Genomic DNA, 10414 nt, shown 5'->3' with positions numbered 1-10414 from the left:
TGGGAAGGATCTATAAGGAGAGGAAATCATAATCAGAATATATTGTATTAAAATTGTATTTTCAATTTAAAAAATCAAGATTTCACCCAAAACTAGAGATAGAAATATTTTTCTCAGTCTCTTTCTTTTATATTTATTTAAAGCAATGGTCTATTTTTAATGTACTAGATAAAATAAAATACAGACTATCAGTCAGTGCTTATTTATGGATATACTCAGGAAAAAAGAAAGCAACTGATCAAAAGCACAGCAGTAGGAAAGTGTGCCTCAGGGAAGGCACAGTGAGAATTCATTCCTGGTGTCTATAGTTGCAGAAAAGTTGGAGGGAAGTAATTAAAACTTAACTGAGCAACTTTCCCCTCAGCCTGTGCTCTCTTCTGCTCTGTACATTTGAATTCTGTTTGGGGGAGTTTCCTTAAACCAGGCTGCTAATGAGCATTTGCCCATGTGATGTTAGGTTTTTCTTAACTATGAATTCACTGCTTGGGCAGGAGGACAATGTCCTCACCATTGTTATAAGGTCTCCATGATTCTACCATACATTTATTTAAAAACCTTTAATAACCTATGCCAGTGTCTAAATGTCATTGTCAACTCATTTTTCCTCATTGATTCTCTTTTCTTCTTACAATTAGTTCATTTGGAAAGATTTGTGTATTTTCCCTTTTCTAGAATAAGTGAGAACCTTCAAACTTTCAGTACTTATGAATTCATGAAGACAAAATGTCTCTGTTTCTCCAGCCAAGAAAAGATCTACCGATAAGTATTTGATAGGCTTCACTCATGACCTGCTTTACAACCTCCAGGGAGAACACAGGATACCTCCGTGCCTTATCTTCCCACTACAATCCTCTTAGCTCATAGAGCATATCGATCATAGATAAATTGGAGACTTCGCTGGAAGGCTCTGATTGAGGAAATAAAAGTGAACATTGGATTGAATAGAACAATCACAGTCTCTGAACTGCTGTCCTTAAACCAAATATCTCTTTGCGTGAGGTAGGCCAAGTGGGGCTCCCAGTGACACAGCCTTGTGTGAGGTCTTCTCCAGGTTAGTGGCCCTCCTAAAATAATGACACGGAAGGCTTTTTTTTTTTTTTTAAAAAAAAAAATACAGATTTAAATGTCTCCTTTTCCTCCCCTGCTCTCTTTTTCTGTCTCTCTCTTCCCCCATCTCTCTCTCTCTCTCTCTCTCTCTCTCTCTCTCTCTCTCTCTCTCTCTCTCTCTCTCTCACACACACACACACACACAAACAGATTTCCTCTATTAGTTTTTCCCATTTTATTTTGTTATCTCTCCTATCTATCTATCTACCTATATGTCATCTATCTATCTATCTATCTATCTATCTATCTATCTATCTATCTGCCTTTGTAATAATTTATCTATCATCTATTTATATATCATCTATTGAACATTTACTTATTTTTAATCTCTGGGTGATTTTTGGTGATTGTACTTTATGACATTGTTGAATCATATTTTAGAAACAGATAAAAGAGATTATTTTTTTAATTAGGAATCTGGGTGGATAGAATTGTTTCTATAAAATAAAGAAACTATGTCACTGATTCCTGGTTGTTTTTATTTGCAGTCCCAGGTACCATATTTAACTATATTCCAAAGGTTTCTTGTGTATCTTTCATAAAATGTTGGTCTTCTCAAGAGTTATGTACATCACCTTGTCATTTCTTCTTTTTTCTGGTGAGTACATTTTCCTGTCTTGGATCAGAACCTTAAGCATATTCTAAAAAATTTCAGGGAGATAAAATCTCTGAAAAACCACAAAAGAATGAATGAGCTTGTCTTACTGGTTTGTAGTCTTTAAATGGTCATGTTACAAATGTCTTTAGAATTACAGCGGTGGGTTGCTTTTTCTAACTTAGTCCATACTGGAGAAGTCTGCAGAGAGCAGAGGATTAGAACAGGCTGTGTGGACTTTCAGTCTCTGCTAATTTGTACCTCAGGTTGTTAACTAAGTTCTATTGGGAAATGCAAAGTCAAGGAAAGAATGATGTCTTTAAATATGGCATTCTTTCAAACCCAATTTGTTTGACAGCCTGAGGCCCTCTAAGTCAAAGCTTATGTTAGGGGTGTTTTATCCTCTGTCAAGTTCAAGACTGACCGTGAACTTCAAAGTAAGGACTTGTGAAATGTTACCTGGAACCTTGAAATTACAACTGATAATTGTTTTCTAACATAAGTGAATACATGGAAGGTATTTTGAACTCTGAGGTCAGGGTATTTCACTTAAAATTTTATATAAAGTTAATAAACCCATATCTATTTACAAATGGAACATGATACTTTTATGTAGGAGAGTAGTATATAGCACTAGTATTCGCAGAGCTATATATATTTGGAAATTACAATTGTTTAGCTATGCATGTATTTTGACTTAAATTTTACTACTGCCACCAAATTCTCATTTATTACTTACAGCTCTAGGTAATTTTCAACAATGTCTGCTAAATTTAGATGTAGATACCATAAACAATGTGGACAAGGTTGTTTTTATACATTTTTATCTGTCTTTTCTGCTCTGTTTTCAGAAAGTTTCCTTATAATATCTGCATTTACCTGGAGTCACGTAAGTTACTATTATTTTATATGGAATTTTAAAGAGTAACATTTTATGTTTCATAGGTGATGCAATTTCATGTAAAATTTACCAAAGAAAATAACCTTTCCAAACATCAAAAAAATGGTATAACTTTTTTTTGCAATAAGTCCAAAACATCAATCCAGAAATGCAAGTCAACTTATTATTGATACAAGATGCAATAATGAGTGTCTTAATCTCAAATTCCAGCTATTGGCAATTAGATGTATAATTCAATATCGATACAGGCAGTGTGGACAGCACAATGGTTAACTGACCATTAAAAATGATGACTTCCATATACTCACATGGTAGAATGTTACATTGGAAATAAATGTTAAATTTGAAAATAAATGAATTGCCTCTCTAAATACCAATATATTTGTACATCTTTGACATATATATATCACAAGGATGTGTAAAATTGGGTCACATGCATAAGTATATGTAGTATTGCTTTCTTTGTATAAATGACAAAGGTATCTAAAATTGAAAATGTGTGTTCGTATACATGCACATAAATGAGATGTATAGATATGTAAATATACATTGAATATGTGCATCAAATTGCCGAAAAATTTCAGCAGAATAAGAGAATAATCAATAAATATTTCAATTTACTGATGTGAGGATGAAGGAAGTGTTGTCTGGTGGGGAATCACAGATGTTGTAGTGTGGGTTGGCTGCTTTACAAAATCATGTTAGATGAATTGTGTCGTGTTATTATTAGTAGAGGCTTACAAACCAAAAATATATTTTTACATGTTTTATATGTGTTATACTTACTTTACATCTATGTACAGATTATATTTAAACTTTTTTATGCCATTACATAGTAAGAGTGAAGAAACTTCATTCAATAGTCGATCAGATGATACAATTATGTTATCTTTGTGTGTTTTTCAGTTATTGTGTATAAAGTATAATATTGGTGACCCTTGTCCCAGAACACTTAGGCCAGTCTGTTCTTCCATTGGCCGTACTTATCCCAACAAATGCATTTTCTGCAAAGCATTCAAGTAAGAATATGATACTAAATACAAATTCTTCCTAGATAATGAAGACTTAGTAGCAAAATCTTAGGTTTGTACAAATGATGTTCCATGCTCATAATACACAGAAAATATGACTTAACCAAACCAATGTACTATGAAAGACAAAGAAACATATGCACTTCTCTTTAATATTGTGAGTTGTGATAGTGGCTTTTGCATTTGGGACTTAAGAATGTATTTGTGTTGAACATTGTGCAAACAAACAAATCAATTAATTTAATTATTGGGAATTACTAATTGTATATGTGTAAACATTATGAGATAATTCCAAAGCCCCAATGTTCAACAGATGTCTGCTACATTCTGCAATCTATCATGCTATAAAGAGACTCACTGGGCAGATCCTCTTATCCCCTGAACTCCATGAAAGATTTTACACCACAGGATAGATGTTCTGAGATACCTCCATCCAATATCCCCATTCTTTCTACTCTGTGATCATATAGCTGTGTCTCCTGCAGAAATATTTCTTCTGCTATTTTATATCACATGGTCTCAATGGCTTTTTCACATAACAATCCTCTAATTGTCATGTCTTTTTCATGGCATACTAACAATCCCTACTTCTCTTCTTTTATGAGTCTGGGCAAGCTCCAAGACTAAGGCAGAGCTGAGACAGTAGAAAGGTCCAGTACAGCCACAGTTGGAAGTGTGAGGATGCTGGGAGCTATCAGGATTTAGTTGTTCATAGAAGGAGAAATTAATGTCCACAGTTCAGTCTTTCCCTTTTGATAATTATATGATTCATTTCTCAAAGAGTCTGATGTCTTCTTTCAATAATTTCTTTAAACTTTTTTGACCTCTTTTATTTTTTTTCTTTACAGAGCAAGCAATGGTAGAATTAAATTTAAACGTAAAGGTATATGCTGAGTTTTTGATGGAGCTACATCTTCCTATGGATCTTATTGTGACCACAGTTTTGCCCTGAAGTCTGCAGTGGACTGGAGATTTTGTTGTCAACTTCTCATGGTCCTAGAAGATTGGGTAACTCTCTGTGTAGGACACAGGATAGAAGGCTGGGCTGTCACTGCTCTTTTCACTTCTGGAATCCTGGGATTTCAACATTTTACCTTCCGTGGTCAACTACTTAATGACACCTAGTAATCCAAAATCTCAATTTTGTGTTCTGTAAATTGACAACTTAAAATAATCAGTACCGTTGTTGTAGTTTGTAGCATGAATCTTAACTTTTCTTATTAATAAAAGCAAAACTGGAGCCAGGTATTGGGGTGAATGCTGAATAATCAGAGAAACAGAACCAGTCACAGCTAACCTCACCTCACCAACTTCTCAGCTGATCCTGTTTCCTCAAACCAGAAGCCTCTGAGTTTTCATCCGAATGGATCTCAGTTTAACTGCTGCTAAAAGCTAAAAGCCTAAAAAGACTCTAGTTCCTGGTCCTCATGCCTTATATAACTTTCTGCTTCCTACCATTACATCCTTGGATTAAAGATGTGTTTCACCACACCTGGCAATTTCCTGTGTGACTTTGAACTCACAGAGATCCAAATGGATCACTGCCTCCCAACTTATAGGATTAAAGGTGTGTGTTCCACCATTTTCTGGCCTCTATGTCTGTTCAGTGGCTGTTCTGTTCTCTAAACTCGGAAAAGTTTATTAGGGTGCACAATATATTGGGGGATGGACTATCGCTGCAGTAGTTCTTAATAAAATCTTAAAGTGCACTCTTTATTGATATAAACTTTGGGGATATGGAAAGATTGCCCAGTTATTAGGGAAGCTTGACAATCTTGGGGAGAACCCAAGTTTGTTTTTCTGCACCCATGGTAGGTGGTTTATAACTTCCATATTTAGGGAGTTCTCATAGCATCTTCTGTCCACTGTGGACACATGCACAGACATGTTATACATGCACATACACACATACATATAAACATAAACATAAATAAAACTTTTTAAAACAATGTTCTTTGCTTCTTTGGATAATGAGGTAACACAAACACATTCTTTTGACAAATAAATATGACAAGTTTGGAATTCAAGAGCTGATTTTTGAATAGTACCTGTGGTAATGACTTTTTTCTGGAAATAACTCTTGCCTCAGGAGTTGAACTTTTATGGCCTGACCTTACAATGATATAGACCATATACATATATCAAGACTAGTTTTAAACCATATTCTCCCCTTTTCTTTGTGACCCTTCTCTGTCGCTGAGCCAGCACAATGTATGGTTGTATTGTGATCATTGTTCACCTAAAGCAGCAGACTAAAAGCAAACGTGAAAACAGTATGCATTAGAAAGACTGATAGAAAGATGTGGTTCTATGTTGATAACATGTTTTCAGTCAAGTGCTCTTCTAGGTCAGTAAAGAAAACACTTCACTTTTGAAACCTTATGAAATTCTTTGCCTCTTTAATCATTTACTGTCATTTGGTAGTCTACCTGTACACACATGTATATGGATACATATGTATTACCATAATAGAACCATATACACACACACACACATTGAAAGAATCCCTATTCCTTGTGTACTCCAGGCTTTATGCACTGTTCAATAAGTAGGTACAATGACCTTTGCTAAGACCAAATGGAAGATGCAGAAGTAGAACAATCATCTAGGGTTTGATCTTAATAGAAATTATACAAAGAGGAAAAGTCTGTTCTTTAATGTAGCACTGCTAAGTTTGGTGCCACATCTGAGGAGGGGCCCCTTTCTCCTGATCTCAGAGTATCACCCTAGAAAAGGTTTTGGCAAAGAGAGACTCAGATGTGCAAATCAGCATGCTTTCACTGAGTGACGACTTTTTTTTTAAACTTAAACCATAGTTTAGATATTATGAAAATGAAACACAGGGTATTAAACTTTGAAGAGCCTTCCATTAAAAGCCTACCATTTTAAAAGCTGAGTAATACTCATTGTATAAATGTAACACAATTTCTTTATCTGTTCTTCAGTTGAGGGACATCTTGGTTGTTTCCAGTTCTGGTTATTATGAAAAAAGCTGCTATGAACATAGCTGAGTAAATGTCTATTGGAGAAATTATTTTGGCCACTCCACGTAGTTAAAAAGATATTTATTTAATGGTGTAACTCACAAATTAAGTGAAAGGTAGGTCGCAGGGTCTGGCAAAGGTGTATCGCAGTCCAGAGGTGTTCTCTGGAGCTCTGCTCAGTCCACCTCCAACGTTCAGCGTCCCGGCACAGAGAGAGAGCACAGAGAGAGCTCTGGCCCATTTAGCTCTCAGGTTTCCAGGCGCCTCCCCTTGCCCCACCTCATAGGCTGGAGAGTTGCCAGAGTCTCAACGGGAGTTGGAACTTCCAGATCCAAACTGGAATGGCTACCCACTACAAATGTCCTTGTGGTATAGTGGAGTATCCTTTGGGTCTATGCTCAGGAGTGATATAGCTGGTTCTTGAGGTAGAATGTTTCCCCAAATTCGGAGGAACTACCATATTGATTTCCAAAGTGGCTGTACAAGTTTGCACTCCCAACAGCAAAGGATGAGTGCTCCCTTTGCTCCAGATCCTCTCCAGGATGATCTGTTGTTTGTATTTTTAATCATAGCCATTCTGAAACTGTAAGATGGAATCTCTTGTGTTTTGATTTGCATTTCCCTGAGGTCTAATGATTTTGAACATCTCCTTAAATGTTTCTTGGCCATTTGAGATTCTCCTCTTGAGAAATTTCTGTTTAGATCTGTCCCCTATTTTTTAATGAGATTATTTTGCATTTTGATGTCTGGGTTCTTGAGCTCTTTATATATTTTGTAGATTAGCCCTCTGTCAGATGTGGGCTTGAGGAAGATCTTTTCCCATTCTGTAGTCTGCCATTTTTTCCTATTGACTGTGTCCTTTGCCTCACAGAAGCTTTTCAGTTCCATGAGGTCCCATTGAGTAATTGTCCATCTTACTCAGCTATTAAAAACAATGACATCATGAAATTTGCAGGCAATTGGATGGAAATAGAAAAAGTTATCTTCAATGAGGTAATCCAGACCTAGAAATATAAACATGGTATGTAGTCACTTCTAAGTGGATATTAGCTGTAAAGTAAAGGATAATCCACAAACTCACAGAGGCTAACTAACAAGGAGAGCTCAAAGGAGGACAATGAATATCCCTGGAAAAAGCAAATGGAATATACATCTAGGTTGGAGGAGGAGTAGGGTGGATTGGAACAGGTTGAGGGGTATGAAGGGAGAGTGTACTTGGAAAGTCAACAGGAATTGGGTGCATCTTGGGAATGAGCTAAAAACCTAGTGCAATAGAAACTCCAAGTTATCTACAAAGGTGATTCCCCTAGCTCAGACTTTTAGGTATTGGAAATACAGAACCTGACCTGGCCATCTCCTGTAAACAGGGAAGACTTCCAGTTTAGAGACTGGGACATCAACCCAGCCACATAACACTTCACCTACAATTTTTGCTGCCTACAAGATGTGTTGGGGCATAGGCAGCACAGAAATTGTGGGAGTGGCGAACCAATGACTGGTCCAGCTCCAGACCCTTGTCAGGAGAGGGAGCTCACAACTGACACTGCCTGGAGGTTCAGGAACCAGAGGTTGGAAAGTCCGGAGATCTTGGATTGAACCAAACAAGACTGAAAAAAAAAATGAAATGATTCCTATTGACACTCTGCTCTACTCATAAATTGGAGCCATCAGAGAGACCTCATTCATTAACCAATGAAAACAGATAGAGGCCCACAGCCAACTATTAGGCAGACCTTGGGAATCTTGCAGAAGAGGGGGAGAAAGGATTGTAAAAGCCAGATGGCTCAAGGACAACTCAAGAAAAACCCATTGATTCAACAACATTGGGTTTATAGGGGTCATAGAGTCTGTATTGGCAACCAAGGAGCATGCATGGGACTGACCTTGGCCATCTTTAATATATGTTACAGTTTGTGTAACTTGGTTTTCTTGTGGGACTCCTAACAGTGGGATCAGTGGCTGTCTCTTCCTCTTTTGCCAGCTTTCTGGCCCCTTATTGTCATACTGGGTTGCCTCATCCAGCCTTGAACTTGATGTTTCATGTTTGGTTGATATTCACTGGAGACTTGCCCTCCTCTGAATATAAATAGAGCGCGAATGGATGCAAGGACAAAGGGTAGATGAAGAGAGGGACTGGGAGGAGAAGAAGGAGAGAAAATAGTGGTTGGGTTGTAAAACATACATATATATGTGTGTGTGTGTGTACATATGTATGTATATATGTGCATAGATATATAGATATTTACATACACATATATGCCCTAACATCAAGCAAGAAAAAAATTTTAATTAAAAAATTCTAATTTATTACAAAAACTGCAAGTGTCATTTTGATATTTATATGATGGTGCTGGACAAAGTATATGTTTCAATGATTTGTTCTTAGTAAATAAACATAAATATGTAGCTATTAGCACAACTCCTTGTAAGCCATTTACATCATTCTAAAATATGTTATATCTGTTTGTGGTCACCCTTTCACAGGCTTGCCTCTTGCCTGTATGTTCTTTGTCCACTTAATTGCCTTTCTGGATATTTTGTACAATTAGAATTATGCAAAATTTCATTTGTATCTACTTCCTTCACCCAGGATTATTCTTTTTTGGGTCAGCCACATTGTGAATTATATTTTAAAATAATGTATGAAATTCTCTCTTGAATTAATAATTAAAATTTTAAAATGCATTCATCACTTGATGGACATCTGGGATGTTTTGATATTTAACTATTATTATTAATTGTAGCTGGAAGTTTTCCTGTGCCCTGCCTAACCCCGATGTTCCATAGCCACTTATAAAATAATCTCTCAGAAGCTTATATTAATTACCAACTATATGGTCTATGTCAGGCCTCCTGTTAGTTAGCTCTTATATCTTAAATTAAGTAATTTCTATTAATCTATGTTTTGACCTGTGTTCCATGGATTTATTGGTCTGCTGACATGTTGCTCCTTGAATGACAGGCTGGCTTTCTCCCACTCCACCTTTTCCTTTCCTGTGTTCCTCCTTAGATTTCCCACCTGCCTTTAAGCTTCCTTGGCATAGGCCAAAGCACCTTATTTATTAACCAATGGGAACAACATATATTCACAGTATACAGAAAGATGTCCACAAGCATTTCCCCTTTTGTATCTAATCAAAAAGGAAGGTTTTAGCTTTAATATAGTAAAATTATTTATAACAAACTGTTATCAAGCAAGAATTACAGTTTCAACATCTAGTCTATTTGCACTTGGCAAAATTAAAGAAAATATTCTATCATCTATCTTATATTTGTGAGTCTAAAGTTTTATATCTATTTTACCTTTTATCACAACTAAGGAAAATTGTAATTATAACTATTTAGTCTTCAACTCCATCAAAGTGCCCAAAGGATATAATATTACCTAAGTAAACAGGAGGTGCTTTGTAAGCAACTTTCAAAATTCTGGAAATGACAGAATTCCTCTGCAACTTTGGGGCATCCATTTTCAGCCGATAGGCCAAGAGTCTCTCAGTTGCTTCTCCTTGTGTCCTGCAGAATGTCTGGCAGTCTCCTCTGTGAAGCAGGAACCTTGAGGGACCATCTCACCTTGGTTTGGAAAAATGTAGTGGTCATTTTTTCATGGGTCCTGCATGTTCAGTCGATACAACATTTTGTCAAACTGTCAAGGCAAGAAGAGTTTCTTGTCCAAATGGCTAACTTTTGCCATAAAGAAATCAAACTCCATATGGAGTTTCTTCAATGCCCATCATTTTCTTTGAAGCAATTGGTGTTGTCAAGAGCAGATGTGTCTCATTGTATAGTCTAAGTTCTT

Source organism: Peromyscus leucopus, chromosome 19 (genome assembly GCF_004664715.2).
Source record: "Peromyscus leucopus breed LL Stock chromosome 19, UCI_PerLeu_2.1, whole genome shotgun sequence".
NCBI classification, from domain to species: Eukaryota; Metazoa; Chordata; class Mammalia; order Rodentia; family Cricetidae; genus Peromyscus; species Peromyscus leucopus.
This window is presented reverse-complemented; position numbering follows the sequence as displayed.